Below are 22,922 nucleotides of genomic sequence, written 5' to 3' on the forward strand. Positions count from 1 at the left end.
TATGGAAGCATGTTACTGTGCATCTCCTTAACGTTAAACCAGCTTCATCTTGCAGAGGTCTTTCCATCTATAAACTATATACCTAACCCAGTCATTGAAGGCCAAATCCTAAGCATCAAATGTAGCTGGAAAGACTTTTCCATTACACAGCAGTGCCAGCCAGGGCAAATCTTGCTTAGGCACAAAGGCCCAGATCCTGCAAGGTGCTGAGTAGCTCCAGCCTCCTCAATTCAAAGAGCAATAAAACAGAGCAAAGGAGATGTGTGCCAGTTGTCTTCTGTTTTGTAATCTTTGACCTCTCCTGTTCCTTCACGTGACTGCTTTTGTCTATGTTGCAAGATCTTTAGGGCACAGAGCACGTCTCTGGATAGGTTTGTACTGCACCTGGATTTAATAATAATAATAAAAAAATTCCTGATTCCAGCTGGTGATCAATTTCTCAAAGGAAACTTGAAAATAACTTTTGTGATATTACCTTAGCCAGTGACACTGCAGCTGATAACTGCCTCAGAAGGGAAAAAAAGTCATAACAAAGGCCAATGGCTGGAAGCTGAAGCCTAACATTCAGATTAGAAATAAGGCCCAAATTTTTAACGATGAAGGTGATTAAACATTGAGACCATTGTGGGGTGCCCATCTCTTAATGTTTTTAGCTCAAGACTGATTGCCTTTCTGGAAGATAGCCAGACATAAACTACGGGTCTCAATAAAAGGATAACACGGTGAAATTTAATGGCCTCTTATGTAGTGATCAGTGGTTTTCAACCTGTGGTCTGCAGACCACTGGGGGTCTGCAGAGTATGTCTAAGATTTCCAAAGGGGTCCATACCTCCATTCAGAATATTTTAGGGGTCTGCAAATGAAAAAAGGTTGAAAACCACTGAACTGGATGATCTAATGGTCCCTCCTGGCTTAAAACTCTATGAATCTGTGAATAATATAAATATCATAATCTATTCTCTAAAGCCCCTATTCAGCAAGGTACTTAAGCACGTGCCTAACTTCAAGCCTCAGAATATTCCCATTGACTTCAGTGGGACAACTTACATACTTGAAGGCAAGCATGCATATAAGTCCCTTTCTGAATCATGTCCAAAGGCCCTGATCTAAAACATGTTGAAGTTGTCTTTTAATTGCTTTCAGTGGGCTGTGGATCTGGCCTGAAAAACAACTCATGCTTTCAGAAAGACATGAAGGGGTTAGTAAATTCAAGATTTTTTCATACTAACAATATTTTGGCATGTCTATTAACACCCATCGCCCGAGAATCTCAAAGCATTTTGCAAACATTGATTCATTACTTAATTAAACTTAAAACACAGTGATCTTTAGCAGACTGGCTTTGTATCTTCTTCAAGCACCAGGTATCAAACAAACAGGTTACACTTGTGAAGCTGATAACTTTCCCACTTAAGTTGTTTTTCTAACTCCACTTTGAGTTGTTTTCCTTCAGTACAAACAATTTTTGTAGCAGTTTTTAAAAGGAAAAAAAAATACAATCCCAGCCCACTTCCTTATTTTGTTCTTGGTGCTAGAAATTAAAGTATAAACACTTTATCTGCACTACAAATACTATTACAAAGTGGTATGGTGCTTTAATCTGTCTTCCAGAATGGTTTTCTTTAAAAAAAAAAAATCATGCTTGAAGTTCTTCATCTTAATTCTTGCACTAGTTACCATAGGCATGACCGGCAAGTCTGGCCTCACTAGAAAAGGTTTCTATTTTCTTTTTCCTGATGCTCTTATTCTTTGTATGACATTAGAGTAGAAGCAAGATGACAGATGTACCCACAACCTGGTAGCTCTCTGTGGAGGAAATGCTTGCTCTCTGGAAAGGTGTGTGTGTATATTATTGTGGAAGTGTGCTGAGGGCTGCTGAAGGCTCGTATCATATGAAGGTGGGTAGGAAGCGGACACACAAATAATCTGGGAGACTATTTATAGTCACAGGAAAAGGTCAGACTGTGTTTGATCCACATTAAGGGTAGCTTTTACCAATCCTGCCTATCCTGAGGCTGAACTGCAGTGCAACTGCCTATCCTTTGCTGGTTGTAAGCAGAAGAGGACTAGGGAGGGATGCTTAGGAAGATGAAGCTGGATATGAGAGTGAGAGAGACCTTTTGGAATGCAAGTAGGGGCACCAACAGGAGGCATCCACTTAGAAATCAAATGGAATATTAAAAGGGAGTACTATGTTTCCCAGAAAACAAGCAGAGAAATTAGATAAAAACATAAAATACCCTTGCTGGAAAGTTGCAACGTAATACTACTTTATTTCTTAGAATTCAAAACACCACAAGAACTCCAAAACAGAGAGAGACAAAACAGGCTGCTCCCTAAGGCAGTGAGATGCAATTCATCCCACCTTGCTTGAAGCTGGCTCTTTTCAGACTGTCTGTCTCTGACTGATTCAGATGACCCAGGTCACATGGCTTCCCTCAGAACCCCCTAGCCTGCAAGCAGAACCATAGGAAGACCCCATTTTTTGAAAGATGGCATCTTAGATTTAGCCCTTCCTAAAAATATTTGCAAAGCCAAGGGGAAGGCTTGTGATTGTGAGGAAACATGTGCAGTAATGATACTGACCATGTTAAAAGAAAATGGACTTTCCTAAAGAGTAATGTCCTGGAAGGATGTTCCATTTCCATTCCTCGCCAGTCCCTGAAAAGCTACCCTACTATCTGCATGAGAAGGAGTGCATGCTGGGACAAAGCACTTGAGGAAGTCACCATTCCAAGCAGACCACCATGTACAATAAAGCCATTCTTTACACAATACTGTGTCTCGGGGCCAGAACCTCAGCTGGTGTAAATCAGCATAGTTTTATTGACTTCAAGGCAGCTGAGGATCTGGCCCAAAGTACCTAGTTCAATTAATTACAAGTCCACAAGGAGCTGGGTACCACACATATGGACACAAAATGATGAATGGGAAAATCACTTTATGGACAATTTCAAAGCAACAGTGATAGGAGCTCTCAGATTTTCGCTACCAAAATACACCCAAACCATCTGCTTTCTTTATGCCACCCCCGATTTTTAGCAAAAACCACTCAAAATTCAATGAGAAAGTGTTGTTATTTTAAATTCATTTGCTATGTGCAGACAAAGTTAGCATGTGCATCTAGTGCCTACAAATTAGCTAATTTCACATTTTAACAAGGGATATCAAAAGTGTAAGTTAATACATTCTCATTGAAAATGTCATGAATTGCACATTCCCCAGCACTATATATTCAATAAACCTAATTACTGCAGCTATTTACCTTTGGAAGGTTATGTTTACAACAAGAAAGGCTAGAAACAGTGTTTTTGTTTTGTTTTTAAACAAAGATTCCTAAGAAAATAAAGGCCTGACCCAAAGCCCTTTAGAAGGACAACCATTGACTTCAACTGGCTTTGGATCAGGCTGTAAAATCATCACCCACCTTGGGGGCTGGATGACTTGAGTTCTGCTTAGGGCGTTGGCTTGGAAAATTCCTGGCAGACTCAAATCCTTTGGGATTCCATGGCTGCTTAGGTGCTGCCTGCTTAAATTTGGTTGTGGGAGGAGGTTAAGGACTTGACATTTCAGACATTCGCATTTCCCCACAAGGAATTTATACAATGGCGAGTGAAGTCCTGGTGGCATGGTGAACATCAGGAGCAATTCAGACAAATCTGAGGAGACGGCAATCCAATGGATATAGAGTTAGTGCCCATGTTAGAAGGTCTGAAGGATGCCTGCAACTTTGGACATGTATTTGAAACCAGTTCTGTATGTGTGTGCGTGGCTCTGTGTGCATCCTAAGCTCTATTTTGAGCAGTTACTAGCACATGCCTAAAAATAAGACCTGCTGGGTCTACTGGTTTTCCTCGCTGACCATAGATTTTTGGCAGGTACAAGTCAGCTTGAGCAATCTATTGTTTCTTTCCAATGCTGGGCTCAGTGCTCAGTATGGGAGTTAGCAGTGGTTTGACAGTAGGGTTTAGTGCAGAATAACTTTTTAATGGGAAGGCACATGCTGCTGAGAGTATATGCTTGAATGTATGCAAATATGTGCAAATGTATGCAAATTTGCTATCTTTTTTTTCCCTTGAGGATGTTGGCAGGTATGAAAAGATCTAAAATTATCCAATCAAGAGGAGCGATAGGAGAATGTCAGAACGTTTAGAAGCCCAAAGTTTGGGTATTTATTTAAATGCAGCTGTGCTTTTGTGAGGTCTTCTCTCTCCCCACCCCACCCCGATCTCCCATCCAGAAATTAGTCGCTTTCCCTCCTCCAGGAGGAAAAGCTAAAATCACAGACATCTAACTGGGCTGTGGGCACTGACTGAATGTGAAAACTGGTGGCCTGCTGCTGAAATTGAAGGAGTTGGCAAGTCTACAGTGGAGCTCATTGCACTAGCTTTTTCTGTCATTTGGAAATTCAGTGACAGAAGGATGATTTTCTAGCTAATTCCTCTCTGGATTGCTCAGATACAAGCACCCAGGCATTGACATTTTGCACAAAGCAATACTTGATCCAGACAAACAATACAGCTATTATATGATTGCAGGGTAGGATTCGCCATCTTTTTAAAAATTTTTTTTTTAACCAAGGTATTCTTCCCCACCACCTGTGATAGCCATTCAAAATGTTTAACATATTGCATCCTCACAATTAAGCAGTATCGGATTTGATGAACATGCAGAACACTGAGTTCATTTAATAACTTTAAATGTTAATGTACAAGGGATATGAAATCATTATACTAAAAGGCTCTCAGTCAAGGAGTTTAGACCCCCAAGCTTGACCTACCTAAGAAATGTGAGTTTCTAATGGGAAGAAAGTCCTCAGGAATGTAAAGAGCTGCACAGTAAGTACAATTTTAACCCCCAATCACTGAGAAAGTTAAAAACCAAACTCACAATAACCAATGATGAGAGACTGCGAAAAGGCTTGGAGGCTAGGTTTGGGTCAGATTAGAAATGGACCCAAACCAAAATCTTACATCCAAACCGTCCTGAACTTTGGGTGAGAGTGGTTTGGAATCCTAACCTGGATCCTGTATCTAGCTATTCTATTCTCCGTGTTTATAATTGGCCAAAGAAAACCCCTGGATCTGAGTTCTGGAGTGTTTGAAATTGGGATCTGGAACTGGATCCAAATGTGACTTGGTCCTCTTTGTAGCTTGGATTGACTTCCACAAGTTGAAGATGCTTCTGTAACCCTCATCCAAACTATCCCCACCCTGGATCTGCAATACATAACTGGAAATATCACATGCACAGATTTTCTTGAGGAGATATTCTGTATTTCCTGCTTTTGGCCAGGCCAGAGGTGTTGAAAGAACAGCTCCTCTCATGGCATTTTGGCCAGATCCAGTTAGTGATGAGCTGTGCAGTGAAAAGTAAAGGTAGTGTGTTGAGGGGAAGATAGGTAAACTGCATTGAATCTTAAAAAGGTTTGGGTTTGGTTTGAGTTCCGGGTGAAGGTTCAGGGTGAGTTGTCATTTGATCTGAATCATCTTCCCAGTCCTTCAAATCAACCTCTGTTTTCGCAAGACCTGCTATAGAACTAGATTAGGCTGGAAAGTGAAATCAGTTTTCTCCCACAGGCTGTTCTTCCCTGATCCTTCAGTGCTCACCCTGAGAGACAAAAAGACTTGGCCACTGGGTGTCGCTAGTGTTCCACAAGAAAACAACTGAACAGCACTGGTATGGCACTTCTAAAGATACCCTATGCCAGGGGGAATGGAAACAGCTGTAATAGTTACACCCCGGAAAAGGAAAATTAAACCTTTGGGCCACTGGTTGCATCGTTATTCAGGACTGTCCCAGATTTTTCAGACAGCATTTCCCCCTGTCCACTACAGTCAGACCTTTTGGAAAAACACACAGTGGATTGACTACCATAGTTCATTGCAGACACAAGAAGTTCTGGGGTAGTTAAGAAAAATGAATGGAGGTTTGTATCAACCCACAGCATGAATATTTACTCAGCTTTTTATGCACCTACTGGGTTCAATTTCTGAAGGCCCACTGTTGGAATGGGATTAGGACAGGACTGGGCAGGGATGGTGTCCCTAGCCTCTGTTTGCCAGAAACTGGGAATGAGCAACAGGGAATGGATCACATGATGATTACCTGTTCTGTTCATTCCCTCTGGGGCACCTGGCATTGGCCACCGTCAGAAGACAGGATACTGGGCTAGATGGACCTTTTGTCTGGCCCAGCATGGCTGTTCTTATGTCCTGGTTTTGGTCCAGATGAATTTTTGTACCAGATCTTCTTAATAAGGTGCTGTGTTCTGTCTATTTTACATGTTATATGTGCACTGTCAAATGCCTAACGTTTTCTCTTAGGAAAACTTTACAGTTGAAATTGACATCTCCTGGCATGCTAACCATGTGGGCCCAGTAACGTTGATTCAGCACCTGTCTTTTGGCAGTTCCTGCAATCCACAGCCAGTGCACTTGGTCCAAGGAAGGATTTGTATCCTGCTGCAGCAATTGGTATTTCAAATGAGTTTTGCTTCTTGACCTTAGAAGGAGGGGCTGGGGAAGCTGAACCTTTTCTCAAACTGTTATTCATTCAGGAGACAGATCCCAGCTGCATGAGACACAGTCCCACCAACTAGGATCCAAAGTCTGCTCACTTGGGTTAATTTACAGGACAAAAAGGGGTCCCAGCAATGACTGGGGGAGGGGAATGATCATATTGCTCTGATGGCATTTCCCACCAGGATGCTATCAACATTTTGGGATTTGGGCAAATGCAACACTTTCTTCCTGGTTTGCATTCCATTGGGGTTTATTGTATCAACATTTGGTCTAATTATCTTCCTCCTCATTTGCTCCTGGGAGTTCTCTAAGTGTAAAGAGATGATAGCTTGTCTTTTCATCTCGGAAGGCTCAGCATGATCCACTGGAAAAAAAAAAAAGAGAGAAGAAAAGCTTCTAATATGTAGGCTGACTCATCAGGAATTTGTACTGCATTTTTTTCCTGATGGCGTGTAAACCCTAGTGGAAAAAAATATGCTTTTTCAAAAAAATGGAAAATGCTGTTTATTTAATAGTAAATAATTTTCCAGCAAAAGGCAATGATACTGTTCTGCTTCGAGGTGCCTTTCAGGCAGCCCCATATGAATAGTTACCAGCAGCTTTGTCAATGCAACACACTCAGAAGGGAGCAAAAATACGGCCACACTGTGCCTACCTTGCTTCTATTGCATTATGATCTGTTGGCTATTTTAATACACAGCGGGTCAGGTGAAGGAAGCCCAGGAGATGCATAAGCTTTTTGCACAACAAGATGTAGATCTTAACAGGTATCTTTAAACTGTTCGGTATCATTACCAAGCAGTCATTGAGGGCAGCCATGTTGTCTGGTTTTTTTGCCCTGGAGGAAATTCTGCACTTCAGAGTCCTGTGCTCAAGGCCCCCACATCCAGCAAAGAGGAGGATTGAACTGGAGTCTCTTCAGAGCCCATTAATGGTATTCCTTAATAAGCCAGAGAGATCACTCTTGAGTAGTTCTAGGCATTCCCACTGTGCCTGGTCTTTCAAGGATAAGATGTGCTGCTTCCACTGTTCCCCAGGTCCTACCAACCCAAGGGATGAGAGACCAGGGCTGGCAATCGCATATGGAATCATTCATCTTTAGGTCACTGATTCTAGTCTGAGATAGGCTGGTAGTGACTGAAAATTGCTACCATCTGCCAACTGCTTAGTGAACTGCGTGAAATGTGCCATTGGATTTCTCAGTCCAGCCCTTAGTGGATGAGTGTCCGTCTCACAAAAGCTCACTATTGCAATTGACATTCACTGGATCTTTCATCTTTTTTCCTTGGTCTCTGGAGAGATGCCAAGGACTGAGCCTCTCTCATCCCAAAAGGGAATCCCTCCATGTGCCAACACATGTCAGCAAGGCAGCTTCATGCAGGAAACTTGCACTCCCATTGCCTGTGCTTCACTTGTTCTGTGGACAGAGGGTTTTGTCTCCTGGGCCTCCATGCTGCATGTGAATGGATGGGACACAGTAGCACAGCGGCATCCAAGCTGAGATGATGCTGACCCATTCAAATACCCTCTCTACAGCTTTGGGGACAATAAAGTCACATTTTTCAAAGGTACTAAACCTGGCTTCCAATTTTGTTCCTGAGTAGCAGCCGTGTTCGTCTGTATTCGCAAAAAGAAAAGGAGGACTTGTGGCACCTTAGAGACTAACCAATTTATTTGAGCATAAGCTTTCGTGAGCTACAGCTCACTTCATCAGATGCATTCAGTGGAAATGCATCCGATGAATGCATCCGATGAAGTGAGCTGTAGCTCACGAAAGCTTATGCTCAAATAACTTGGTTAATTTTGTTCCTGCAACTTTGCACCCATCGTAGTCTCTGAGCACTCTGGCTGTCTAGTTACTGGCCTGCAGGTGCAGACTGATAGTCAGTCGTCTAACTGTGCCCGCTGTCAGTAGTGAATGCAGCCAGGGGGACACTTTTAAAAATGGGGATCAATGCAGTGTCCTTTACTGGTTACACCCAGAGAATGGCATTCAGGTCTTCCAGGGCTCATTATCTGCTCTTCTCCTGAGTCACTGTGTTGTAACTTCACCTCTCTAAGGCCTGGCAATTGTTTTGAGATTAACTGATAGGAGGAGCTGCTAAAGTGCAAAGTATTAGTCTAGCACATTCCGTTAACTCACCTTTGAACTTGCCTCAGCTCAGGTCCTCGCAGTCCCTGCTATTCTGTTTGGAAAGGGGTGGCCTAAGGTTTTGCTGGGAGGCTTGAATTCAGTAAACTCCAACATCCAAAGAGAACCCACCCTGTCTACTCCCCCTGGCCTCTCCAAAAGCTATGGCACCTTCACTTTCTTAACATAGGTTTCAGAGTAGCAGCCGTGTTAGTCTGTATTCACAAAAAGAAAAGGAGGACTTGTGGCTCCGTAGAGACTAACAAGTTTATTTGAGTCTTTAGGTGCCACAAGTACTCCTTTTCTTTTTTCTTAACATAGATGCCTTCATCAGCGCCAAGTGGATTGCCCCATAACTCCTTCAACCTGGGATTGAGTGAATCCTAACTGCAGTTCGTTGGGGTTATAAATTTTGTAGCTGTGCAAATGTCCACCATGTTCCCATGTCCACTGAACATTTTGAACCTCCAACCCAGATCTGTTGGGTGGATCGGAGATGGGCTGCACTGTGTACCTTACATGCCCTAAGCCCAATGGCTCCTCAGTTTGTTGCCTGCTTTCTAAAGTACCGTGCCCTCCTCTAGTGTTAGTAAACACTACGAACTCTCAAAACACTACAAAACTCCCTGCTGAGCCAACAGAGAGAAAGCAGAACAGGAACAAGGGAAAATATGACACCCTCCGCTAATAGATGCAGAGCAATGGAAAACAATTTTGCCAACTAGGCAACTCAAATTAGATCTTCTCTCGGAGGAATAGTGTCGATCTGTAGCCCTTATTACAGCGTAATGCTATTTACCTAAAAGTTTGTGTGTGCATTTTAATGAATTCATAAAACCCGGACTGTAAAAGCCCCATGGGGAAACCTGGCAGCTCTTTAATTCAGCATTAAAGCTCAACTGATGTCAATGGAATTGATTTCTGCGCATAGAAATTGCATTCGTTGAATGAAAACTTTAGCCCTTACCATTCCCCCTTTTAAAGCTCACTGTAATACAATTGGCTTCTTGAGTCAGGTTCAATTACATGTTGAAAGTTTATAATCTGGTGTGCTGAATGGAGGCTGTGAAATCAGGAGAGAAAACCTGGCTAACCTGATTAAACTTTATACCACAACTAGGGCCAGAGAAGTGGTGGGGAAATATCTCCTCTGAAGTGTTCACTGTGTCCTGATTATGGTTTCAGATTTTTTTCTGGTAACAATAGCAATGACCTGAATGTCTCTACTAGGAGTTCAGAGCTACGACCTAATTTTAAAGTTTTCCTCTTGTAGCAGGGTGAAAGCTCCAAACTACTGTGGGCCTTGAAGGGAAGGGAAAGATTTGGTGACTCAGTTTAATTCAGATAAACAGCCAGAAATTTGGAGTCTTATCTCACATTGGCAACATGTATCTGGGTTAAACACATCCACATCATCCTCATTTTGGATCTAAGGACTCTGTATGGATCTGTGCAGTTTTGATTTATGTGGATTCTTGCTACCTGAGTTTTCCTTTGAGTTTGGGGACCCCCCCCGCCCAAACTCTAACCCATATGCTGCCAAAACCAATGTACGTTTTATATGGTTTCCATCCCAAATCAAAACCCGGCTTTATATTCCCTCAAAACCCAATCCCAGTCCTGGAGAGGGTCGTTAACTTTTGCCAATGTTTCAGCAGATTGGGTTTGTGACCAATCTCTAATTCTGGGGTTTATTTCCAGAATTGCTCCCAGCTCTCATATGAATTTATTCATTCTGGAAATCTGAAGAGAACTGTCCCCTCTTTGTGCATCCTGGTTTGGGTCAGATTGACATTAGCTTGGCATGTGTTTTTTTTCAGGGCTTCCAGGCCTGGTCAGAACCAAGAAACACATGGGATTAAAAAATAACACAACCTGTCCTCCAAAAACGCAGTCAAACAGGCTTGATGTTTGTTCCAAGTTTAGGGAGAGAGCTTGGCTCAGGTGGTGTTTTACTGGAACCATTTGGCTCATCCTGAAATTTCCACTTAATGTACATTGCCTGGAGCTACCTTCCTGTAAATGCCAAAGTGAAATGCTCATTACAGTTTGTTGGTCATATGCAAAGAATGATTCCATAATAATGATATGGAGCGCTTCCATGGCATTTCGCAGCCAATGACTGCAAAACTCATTACAAACATTAACCCTCACAATATCCCTGTCAGGCATGTGGTATTGTCCTATTTACAGATAGGAAAAGTGAGAAAGAGAGAGATTCAGTGACTTGCCCCGAGCCAAAGGCTGAGCCAGGGATAGAATGCAGATTTCCGGACACCTGCTCTGTGCTTTAGCCTCAAGGCTGTCCTTCCTCCATGTTGCAGCCTAGACATGTCTGAGTTCTCAGTATCCAACATGTCTTTAATGTGATGCCTGAGTCTTCGTCTGAAATCCTGTGTCTCCATTGGAAGTCCCTTAACCATTTTGGGACTCCCTGTGGTCACCATAACAACAGCAGCCCAGTTACACTTTAATCCTTTAGTAATGGGTAATGGTGCCTTAGTGTACTGCAGGTCTCTTTGCTGTGATCAAGTCTGCTGATCCAGTAAAAAGCAAACCCAATTAACTGCTGTTAAAGGCAGGTCAAGGGCCTGAAATGCCACGTTTCAGGGGCCTCATTAGGCCTTTCCTAGAGAGAGCATTTAGAGAGGCTCTAGAATATCATGTCACAAAAGCCATGCCCTTGGTGAAGTGACATCAGCGAGGTTGCCCTCAGAAGTCTCACCCAGTAGAAAACATGGGTCAGTGATCTAATGGGTATCAAACACCTGCTACAGCAGTACTTAGAATCATAGAATATCAGGGTTGGAAGGGACCTCAGGAGGTCATCTAGTCCAACCCCCTGCTCAAAGCAGGACCAATCCCAACTAAATCATCCCAGCCAGGGCTTTGTCAAGCCTGACTTTAAAAACTTCTAGGGAAGGAGATTCCACCACCTCCCTAGGTAACACATTCCAGTGTTTCACCACCCTCCTAGTGAAAAAGATTTTCCTAATATCCAACCTAAACCTCCCCCACTGCAACTTGAGGCCATTACTCCTTGTTCTGTCATCTGCTATCACTGAGAACAGTCTAAATCCATCCTCTTTGGAACCCCCTTTCAGGTAGTTGAAAGCAGCTATCAAATCCCCACTCATTCTTCTCTTCCGCAGACTAAACAATCCCAGTTCCCTCAGCCTCTCCTCATAAGTCATGTGTTCCAGTCCCCTAATCATTTTTGTTGCCCTCTGCTGGACGTTTTCCAATTTTTCCACATCCTTTTTGTAGTGTGGGGCCCAAAACTGGACACAGTACTCCAGATGAGGCCTCACCAATGTCGAATAGAGGGGAACGATCATGTCCCTCTATCTGCTAGCAATGCCCCTACTTATACATCCCAAAATGCCATTGGCCTTCTTGGCAACAAGTGCACTCTGTTGACTCATATCCAGCTTCTCGTCCATTGTAACCCTTAGGTCCTTTTCTGCAGAACTGTTGCCTAGCCATTCGGTCCCTAGTCTGTAGCTGTGCATGGGATTCTTCCATCTCTGCACTTGTCCTTGTTGAACCTCATCAGATTTCTTTTGGCCCAATCCTCTAATTTGTCTAGGTCCCTCTGTATCCTATCCCTACCCTCCAGTGTATCTACCTCTCCTCCCAGTTTAGTGTCATCTGCAAACTTGCTGAGGGTGCAATCCACACCATCCTCCAGATCATTTATGAAGATATTGAACAAAACCGGCCCCAGGACCGACCCCTGGGGCACTCCACTTGACACCAGCTGCCAACTAGACATGGAGCCATTGATCACTACGTGTTGAGCCCGACAATCTAGCCAACTTTCTATCCACCTTATAGTCCATTCATCCAGCCCATACTTCTTTAACTTGCTGGCAAGAATACTGTGGAAGACCGTGTCAAAAGCTTTGCTAAAGTCAAAGAACAATACATCCACTGCTTTCTCATCTACAGAGTCAGTTATATTGTCATAGAAGGCAATTAGATTAGTCAGGCATGACTTGCCCTTGGTGAATCCATGCTGACTGTTCCTGATCACTTTCCTCTCCTCTAAGTGCTTCAGAATTGACTCCTTGAGGACCTGCTCCATGATTTTTCCAGGGACTGAAGTGAGGCTGACTGGCCTGTAGTTCCCAGGATCCTCCTTCTTCCCTTTTTTAAAGATGGGCACTACATTAGCCTTTTTCCAGTCGTCCGGGACTTCCCCCGATCACCATGAGTTTTCAAAGATAATGGCCAATGGCTCTGCAATCGCATCCGCCAACTCCTTTAGCACTCTCGGATGCAGCACATCTGGCCCCGTGGACTTGTGCTCGTCCAGCTTTTCTAAATAGTCCTGAACCACTTCTTTCTCCACAGAGGGCTGGTCACCTCCTCCCCATGCTGTGCTGCCCAGTGCAGTAGTCTGGGAGCTGACCTTGTTCGTGAAGACAGAGGCAAAAAAAGCATTGAGTACATTAGCTTTTTCCACATCCTCTGTCACTAGGTTGCCTCCCTCATTCAGTAAGGGGCCCACACTTTCCTTGACTTTCTTCTTGTTGTTAACATACCTGAAGAAACCCTTCTTGTTACTCTTAACATCTCTTGCTAGCTGCAACTCCAGGTGTGATTTGGCCTTCCCGATTTCACTCCTGCATGCCCAAGCAATATTTTTATACTCATCCCTGGTCATTTGTCCAATCTTCCACTTCTTGTAAGCTTCTTTTTTGTGTTTAAGATCAGCAAGGATTTCACTGTTAAGCCAAGCTGGTAGCCTGCCATATTTACTATTCTTTCTACACATCGGGATGGTTTGTCCCTGTAACCTCAATAAGGATTCTTTAAAATACAGCCAGCTCTCCTGGACTCCTTCCCCCCTCATGTTATTCTCCCAGGGGATCCTGCCCATCAGTTCCCTGAGGGAGTCAAAGTCTGCTTTTCTGAAGTCCAGGGTCTGTATTCAGCTGCTCTCCTTTCTTTCTTGTGTCAGGATCCTGAACTCGACCATCTCATGGTCACTGCCGCCCAGGTTCCCATCCACTTTTGCTTCCCCTACTAATTCTTCCCGGTTTGTGAGCAGCAGGTCAGGAAGAGCTCTGCCCCTAGTTGGTTCCTCCAGCACTTGCACCAGAAAATTGTCCCCTACACTTTCCAAAAACTTCCTGGATTGTCTGTGCACCGCTGTATTGCTCTCCCAGCAGATATCAGGGTGATTGAAGTCTCCCATGAGAACCAGGGCCTGCGATCTAGTAACTTCCGTGAGTTGCTGGAAGAAAGCCTCGTCCACCTCATCCCCCTGGTCCGGTGGTCTATAGCAAACTCCCACCACGACATCATCCTTGTTGCTCACACTTCTAAACTTAATCCAGAGACTCTCAGGTTTTTCTGCAGTTTCATACTTGAGCTCTGAGCAGTCATACTGCTCCTTTACATACAGTGCAACTCCCCCACCTTTTCTGACCTGCCTGTCCTTCCTGAACAGTTTATATCCATCCATGACAGTACTCCAGTCATGTGAGTTATCCCACCCAGTCTGTGTTATTCCAATCACATCATAATTCCTTGACTGTGCCAGGACTTCCATTTCTCCCTGCTTGTCTCCCAGGCTTCTTGCATTAGTGTATAGGCACTTGAGATAACTCGCTGATCGTCCCTCTTTCTCAGTATGAGGCAGGAGCCCTCCCCTCTGGCGCGCTCCTGCTTGTGCTTCCTCCTGGTATCCCACTTCCCCACTTACCTCAGGGCTTTGGTCTCCTTCCCCCGGTGAACCTAGTTTAAAGCCCTCCTCACTAGGTAAGCCAGCCTGCTTGTGAAGATGCTCTTCCCTCCTTTGTTAGGTGGAGCCCATCTTCTTGGAACACCATCCCATGGTCAAAGAATCCAAAGCCTTCTCTCCAACACCACCTGTGTAGCCATTCGTTGACTTCCACGATTCGACGGTCTCTACCCAGGCCTTTTCCTTCCACGGGGAGGATGGATGAGAACACCACTTGCACCTCAAATGCCTTTATCCTTCTTCCCAGAGCCACGTAGTCTGCAGTGATCCGCTCAAGGTCATTCTTGGCAGTATCACTGGTGCCCACGTGGAGAAGCAGGAAGGGGTAGCAATCCGAGGGCTTGATGAGTCTCGGCAGTCTCTCCGTCACATCATGAATCCTAGCTCCTGGCAAGCAGCAGACTTCTCGGTTTTCCCGGTCAGGGCAGCAGATAGATGATTCAGTTCCCCTGAGGAGAGAGTCCCCGACCACCACCACCCGCCTCCTTCTTGATAGTCATGGGTTTTTCGTGGCAGGGCCAGCCACTGTTCTCATTAATCAGTGGTGTCCTTCTCCCACTCACATCTCCATATGTTTTCTCACCCATGAAATGACCTTCCAATCCCAGCCCACCAAGCCACCACCGTGGTCTCATTCAAATCACCCCTAAAAATTTCTCTTCTGTGATGCCCAGAAGAAGTGAGTTAATAAGAAATAAATATGCTCCTTTCTCTCAGTCTCTCAGCATATCCTGACTTCTCGGTGTCTCGGTTTCAGACTGTAAGCTCCCTCGGACATGAACTGCCTCTCTTTGGTGTGTCTTGAGCAGATCCAAATATGTTGTTGGTGCTTAACAAATAGCAGTTAGCAATAATAATATAAATGACATGAAAGTAAATATCTGGCTTTTCGGGCCCTCACAGACACATAGATGTTAGGGATGGGAAAGTACAGGCCAAGATTTCTGAAAGTGACTAATGATTTTGGGTGCCCCAGTTGAGATGCCTTACGGAGCCTGATTTTGGAAGTTCGGAGTATCCACCCTCAGAAAACCCAGGCTTTCGTCCATTGCTCACTCCCATGATTTTTACTGTGCTTTGTCCAGTCTGCATTTAATTGAGTAGCCAAATGAGGCTCTCTCGGCTTCTCTTGGGAGGCTGTTCCACTTCCGAATCAATCTCACCCTAGGGAAACTTTTCCTGATATTCAGCTCCTAGTTTCCTTTGCTCAGTCTCCCCTTGTTACTCTTAGTTATACTCTCCTTTGGACCACACTACACAATGCTTAACAGCCGTCGCTTACACATTACTGACATTTTTGTGCGTGCTGTGTTACTGCCATTAATCAGGTATCCCAGCTGAATGCAGCAGACATTAGGACAGACACTAATGGGTAAGAGGAGTAGAGCAGGTGCAGAATTGCAGCCAGGGAAAGGGTTAATTGCTCTAAAGCTGATCTTCTCACAGGAGGTCAGCAGGAGTTCTGCATGGAAACACACATTGATAATCAATGGCTCACAATCCCTCTGACCTCCTTTTCCCTATTGATTCTAGCTGGCTTATGAGACCTGGTTAGGGTGCAGCAGGGTAGCAAAAGAGAAGAGGGGGTTTAAACTCCAGCTGAGAACAGATTTCTATTTCCCTTACTCAAATACTAAGGAGAGATATCCTTAGCACAGCCCTAATCCCTCTCGTTTTACAGGCATAACCCACTTTGCTTTGTCGGGTTTGCTGAGCGACATGGTTGGGATGTAAACTGTTAGGAAGAAAGGAAAAGCAAAAGGGCTTTTATTTATTTATTTTTCATTCAGATCTTTTTTTTTTTCTTCCCTGTATCATCAGCTTTAGGCACCAGGCAAAAATAGCCATGAAATATGGAAATGTCTCCTTCATAGCACAATGATTTTTAAAGGCTTCTGCTGTGCAAATGCAGCTGAGATAGCCTTCTGTAGCCTCCTGTCATCTTCAACTGTAACAGCGCTTCCTTGCTATTTCACTGAATAAGCAGATACAACGGGAAACTATTCACCAAACTAGAACACCACCAAAAAGCCATTAAAGTTCTGATTTAAACTCTCCAAAAAGGATGGAAATTCACAGCAAAATAACAGGCACCCAGGATCTGCTCACAGCTGGCCATCACCCTTCACACTATCCAACTGTGTCTGATTATTGGATGCTTGGAGCTTAGCTGTGAATTTCCAGACTTTAGTGTGTTTAAACCAAACCCTTGATAGTCTTTTCAGTGGACTCCTTTTTTCAACAATCTGAAGATTCTTTATTTTTTTTTCTCCCCCCACCACCTCCCATCTTTCTCTTCATGTCAGTTTAGTGCTAGATGGACAGGTCTGGAGGCTGAAATTGCGTCTTTGCAGTAACTGCAGAATCCTCTATTTGCAACATTTGATAAACAGGTCCTGCACAAAGGGCAGCAATGCAACCTTCTACACTGCTCTGCCCCTGGGGAAGGATCCCCCTGTATGGGGGGTCAGCAGTTCCTGTTCTATGGCCTATTCAGTGCTTGGCTGCTCTGCTGTGATGGCCAGTTAGTGCCAGTTCTGATGGCCACTTTGGTGATGTCATCATTAGGGATCCCCTTCCTCTCCCTTCCCTCCACTGGACAGATATCACATGGAAGTTACTTTTGGTCATTGTGTGAGAACCAAAGACTAAGACTATGTCTTCACTACAGCAGTATAGCTGGGGCACTGCAGCTGAGCTGCCATAGCACCATAGCGTAAACCCCTTTGTTGCTGTAGTAACCCACTTCCTCAAGAGGGAGAATCTTTATTAGTAAGGGTGTAGGGCCTATGACACACAATTGAGGATTTCTGATTCTCTCCAGTAGAGGGCAGTGGCACACTAGCCAGTGGACTGCAGTGTTGTTTGCCATTGTACAACTGTGTTATATAGTTCAGTTAGTTAAAAGCAGATGGTGGGCTCTCAGGGATGCCATAGTCTCCAGGCACTGTCACTCCTGCACTGCTATAGCATTTGTGTGCACTGCTTGCTGTGAGATCATTAGGGTGGCTGGGCAGAGGGACCCCAGGATAGGAAGCTAGCAGGTGTGAGCAGTGGAGCCATCAGGTGCAAGCACACACACAGACATACCCACACCTCTGGAATGGACAAGAAAGTGATACGTCTGTGGGGTGAACTTACCCAAGTAGCAGCCCTGCTACATCTGATGGACATACATTTGTATGTGTGCCCTACACAAATTGAGCCAAATTTGCTGCCTGCATAAGCTGGTGCAATTCTCCCAAAGCATGTACCAGCTGTGAAACTGGCCCATTATCTCAGCTGAGATTCAAACCAAGATCTGCATGGTCCACTGAAAGTGGCTTTTCCAGGTCAGACAAAAAGAACCTTCCCTTGGTTGAGCTGGTAGGAGCTTTGCTAAGCTTCTGTGAGCTGGCATTTGCTCTTGGCATATCTCACACCCTCCATCGCATGCCCTGCAATAGTGGATAAAATGGGCTGGCTATAATTAGGGATGTTTTATGGTTGGTATCACAGAAGGTGAGGCATAATTCACAGTTTGGTTTTTATCCAACTCCCCATAATTCTCTTGGGCAAGGCCTTTAGTGTGAAGAACACCCTAGCATTCCTTCCAGGGGCCCTCTCACACAGGCAACTCTTAGCAGGCTCAGTTTGATCCTGACTTGTGACTACTTGGAGCAGACATGCTGCAAAACAAAGGATCCAAATCCTGAAATAAGGAAACGAAATGAGGGGAACATGGTAGCTTGGGAGAAAAGCAAAGGGTGTGAAAAGAAACTTGAACGATTTGAAGCAAATTGCAGGATTTTTTATTATTATTATTCATCTGATACTTGAGGATCATTGTGGACAAGTGTGCTTAGCTTGGCTTTGCTTTATGGGATTCTTTCTGTCTGGGCTCATGACGGAGTCCACTCACCCCTAGGCACCCCTTTCTGGACAGGTGTGACATTGCAGCTCTCACAGGGCTAGAACCCCTTACCACCAGTCACACGGCCACAGTGGTGGTTTCTCTTCCAGTAACTCAGCCATCTGGTCAGGTCACCATCTCCAGCCCACCCCTTTTGGGTCACCATGTCCCAAACTAGAGTCCCCAGAATGTCTTAATGCAAAAAAAAAAAAAAAAAATCCTTCTTCCTTTCTGGGGCTGTTCCTCAGCCTGTCTTCCAGGTTCAGCCTGCAGCCTCCTGCTTGGGCTGGTAGTCCTACCCTCTATCCTGGGTTCTGCCCAGGGCCTTATACTGCACAGCTAGGTCAGCTCCTTTCCCCATAGGGCAGGTTTCCCTGGATCACTTCTTATCTACCTCCCCTCTTAGTCGCTCAGTCTCTTTCCTGTTTGATCATAGTCTCTCTCAAGCCTCCCTGCTCTGAGCTTCCTTTTCCGTTCTGACTCTCCTGAATTCTGTCTCAGGGCCATGCAGGCGATTTCTTGCTTCTTGCAATCTCTTCCCTCCAGTTCTGTCACCAGCTGTATCCTGTCAGCCCTTAAACCTGGCTCCTTTTATTCAGGAATCACCTGATTGTTCACAGGTGGGGATCATCCTGTAATCAGGGGTGGCTTAGCCCCAGGCTCTCTAGCCCATGGGCAAACTACCTTGTTATAGGGCTACACTGGAGATATCTGCTCCTCCTCCTTTGGACTATATGCCTTGTGACTATGGCCTGTGCTTTCTCTCATGTGATTTGCTTCCTTGATTTTGATTTTTTCCTTCAGTTCTTGTTACTTCACAGCTGGCCTCCCCATTCCTTCCTGGGAACTCCCCTGACACCAGTATCCCATTGCCCAAGCAAAGACAAACCTGCCCTCAGCACACACAGCTACATCTGCCCAACACCTTGTGCCCTGAGCATGTGATATTTTCTCCCTCACAGTATAATGTCTCATGGAAGAGGGCGGTGCTATTTCCAGGGGTGTTCTAGTCAGTTCGAAACTCATCATCACTTCTGTGGCTACACCCTGGTAGACTCGCAGGCTGGAGGTTATACTCAGTAAGGATACCCATGGGTGCCTTATTGTGCTGGGGACCTTGAAGAGGCAGCCTGCAATAGCACAGTCCCCAGCAACTGAATCTGCTTACCAACATTACTTCTGCTGCAGCCACTCTGTGCATCACCAAAAGGGGACAGAGTAACAGCTGTGTTAGTCTGTATTCGGAAAAAGAAAAGGAGTACTTGTGGCACCTTAGAGACTAACCAATTTATTTGAGCATGAGCTTTCGTGAGCTACAGCATCCGATGAAGTGAGCTATAGCTCACGAAAGCTCATGCTCAAATAAATTGGTTAGTCTCTAAGGTGCCACAAGTACTCCTTTTCTTTTTACCAAAAGGGGAGCAGCTCAGGCGTCACTGAGACAGCTGGAGATAGGAGGAGTCCTTGTGAGGATGGGACCTGAGACTTCTGGCTTTGAGTCTCTATTCTGCATGCCATTGCTCCTGCTGCCAGAAATGCATCTTCGAGACAGAGCAGATTGTAAGTCGTAAAGACACCAAGCATACTTCCCAGTGAAATCAATGAGGGGTTCTGCCTAACAAAAATCAAGGCCATACCCTGGCCCTTACATTGTAAGCTCTTCCTGACATGCAGTCTGCCCTTATGCGTTCAGTAAGGAGCCACGTGCAACTACGTAAGTAATCAATACAATATTATTATTCATAATCATAGCTAACTGAGGACAAAAGGTGACAAACAGAATCGGAGTGTGTGTGGTATGTGCAATGTGAGAACAGTAACTTTTGCATTTCCCAAATATTTTTAAGTTTGCCACCTTAACGTTGTAGTGCCAATAAGGCAGGTATTTAGTGACGTTTCACATGTCTGCATTTCCATCAAGGATCTCAGACATTAACTAATTGACTAGGTTTTACAAGGCTCTTGAGAGGTAGTTAAGCATTATGATCCTCATTTTGCAGAAGGGAAAAATAACTTGTGAAAAGACATAAAACCTAATCCTGGTCCCACTGAATTCAATGCCACAGTTCTGATTGCTTTCAGGGGGACGAGTAGTGGGTCCCAAGAGAGTGGCCTAAACATCACTGGAAATCAATGGGAGACTCAGGGATAGAACTCAAAAAGTAGTACTGACACCCAGTCCCCTGCTGTAACCACTAGACTTCACTCCTTTCCAGAGTTTACAATAGAATTCAAGGGTCCTGACTCTGAGTCACCTGCTCTAACCAGAAGACAAAACTGAAAACAGACACAAAGCTTGCAAAGGCACTCACATCCTCCTTCCTGAAGATTTTCAGAGTCATGATTAAGGCTGCTTCAGGCTCCCTTATCCCTACCTATTATGTTTCGCAGCATATAAACAGAGAAATTAGACAAACAATATAAAATACTCTTTCTGGGACATTACAGTGTAACACTACTTTATTTCATAGAATTCAGAAGGATAACACACAAGATCCTAAAACAGAGAGAGACAAAAATGGCTGCTCCCTGAGATGCACAACTCAACTCACCTTACCCTGGGCTGTCTGTCTGCAGACTGACTGATGCCAGGTCCAGGTCAGGCTTCCCTACAGAGCCCCCTGCCTACAAGACCAAGTAAACCCTTAAAAATTAAAGTGATAGACCACAATTTTAACAGTTTTCAATACGCCATACTGCTAGCAATCCAGCCACTTCAGGTGAGCTCCAGCTCCATTTTTGGGCAATGGAAAGGCTCCCGTTGACTCTGATGGGAGATGGAGCAGGCCTTTGGTACTCTTGTGTTTTAATTAGTGATTATAATCTTTCATGGCAGAGTTCCTCTTTCCAGATCACCACTCAGGAAAAGGAAAAGAACAAAGCTCTCTATGGAGAGTCACTTTTTATTGCAAAGCTGAATAACTGTTTCTTGATTAAACTGGAGTTTAAAATAAACCTTGCATAGCAAAAGGATAAATTTGTTGGTGCAGGTGCTGAGTACAGAACTGTTAGGCTTTTGCCAGTCACACCCTAGTTGTTACTGCATCTTGCAGACTATCGTTACCCTTCCTACACAGGCTTACCCACCTCACGTAGTCATTACTAACCCTCCTCCCACAACACACACACACACACACTCACCGCTTCACATCAATCAGCTAGTGCCTTCCACTGGCGTTTGCCCTCTGGCAGCTGTTAATGTTGCTGGCCCCTTTCCATGTCCAAATTAGGCGGTTGAGTTTGCACAGTTGCCATGTTCCGCAGTGACTGAACTGGGAGGTAAGCATGCCAAGGCAGCAGAGAGAGAGAAGCACTGTTCCTCTCAGATGCTACCTGATCATGTGACTTTCCGCGAATTTCGCAGCACTGTGCAATCTCTTCTCCGTGCAGTGACAGGAGGGCAACTCAACCCTTCCTCAGTACCTGGCTCCAGCACTTAAAATGATCACAGCAAAGGCACAATTTATCCCTTCCCCACCCATGTCATTTAGATTCACATAAGCAAGCAACTCGCAGCTGAAATTGCTCATAGAAAAATAATTTAAAATTGATTCACTAATGCTCATTTACACAGAATTCTTAAATATGATAAGTACATGAAAGCAGAAGAGAATAGATCTGAACAAGAGTAGGAGGATGTTGAAAGCAACTTTCGAGCACTAGTGAAGTCTTTTGTCTAAATATGTTTAGACAATGTGAAAAGTCAATTTAAGAAGCTAGGATACATACAGCAGCAGCAAGAGAAGAGAAGTCTAGGGAAAGCAGATAATCCTGGAGTGAGAGCTTCTTTAGAGCCTTGGACCAGATTCTGATCTGGAGTAAAGCTGCAGTAACTCCACAGAAAGTCAACAGAGATGTTCTACAATTACACAAATGGGATGAGACTATTCCCTCCTGCACCTACACATTATGTACCAGTTCTGGCTCCCTCTACTTAGAAAGGGGCAACATGACACAGGGCCAGATCTTCAGCTGATGTATATCAGCACAGCTCCATGCAAGTCAATGGAGGTATGCTGATTTATATCATCTGATGATCTGGCCCTATATAAATCAACATACATCTGTTGAAGTCACTACAGCTCTGCTGATTTACACCAGCTGAGGAGCTGGCCTACAAATAAAACTAAGAGTACAGACTAAAAAATTGCAGTTGATAAGAAGATAGGCATTGCCATAGCAAAACAGACTAATGATCCATCTAGTCCAGTATCCTGTGGTATCATGATGAACCCATGATCCATTAAAAGTCCAATATTCTGTCTCTGACAATAGCCAGTGCCTTATGCAGAGAGGGAGGAGTTAAACTCCCATAACATACCTAATTGCGCAGAACCTTAGCAAGGGAGTCCCAAGGCAATTACTTCCTGGCCCAGCAACTGATCAGTTTACACTATGAAGCATGAGGATTGATAGCTCTGGTCATATTATTTAATAAAGATCCATTTAAATAGTCTATCTTAAAACCAAAAAAGAGGGTTAGTGAATGCAGAATCTTAAATTATACAGCTCACAGCTCTGATTTTCATGCTAACAAAAACAGATCAATGACAACTGTGAGGTATAATTGGAAATGTAAGAAAACTAAAAACAGCCCTACAGAGCAAAAGGTAATAAACACTC

General features: G+C 44.3%; 1 long non-coding RNA gene across 1 annotated transcript in view; it reads right to left on the minus strand.

Moving 5' to 3' along the window:
- Nucleotides 1–21,610, minus strand: part of LOC311524111 — a 41,287-nt gene extending 19,677 nt beyond the window's left edge. Inside the window, exon 1 of the long non-coding RNA XR_014712487.1 lies at nucleotides 21,441–21,610. This is a non-coding gene — a long non-coding RNA (uncharacterized lncRNA). The remainder of the gene's footprint in view (nucleotides 1–21,440) is intronic.
- Nucleotides 21,611–22,922: the final 1,312 nt, after the last annotated feature.

This window comes from Lepidochelys olivacea (genome assembly GCF_965140295.1).
Source record: "Lepidochelys olivacea isolate rLepOli2 genome assembly, chromosome: 7".
Lineage (NCBI taxonomy): Eukaryota > Metazoa > Chordata > Testudines > Cheloniidae > Lepidochelys > Lepidochelys olivacea.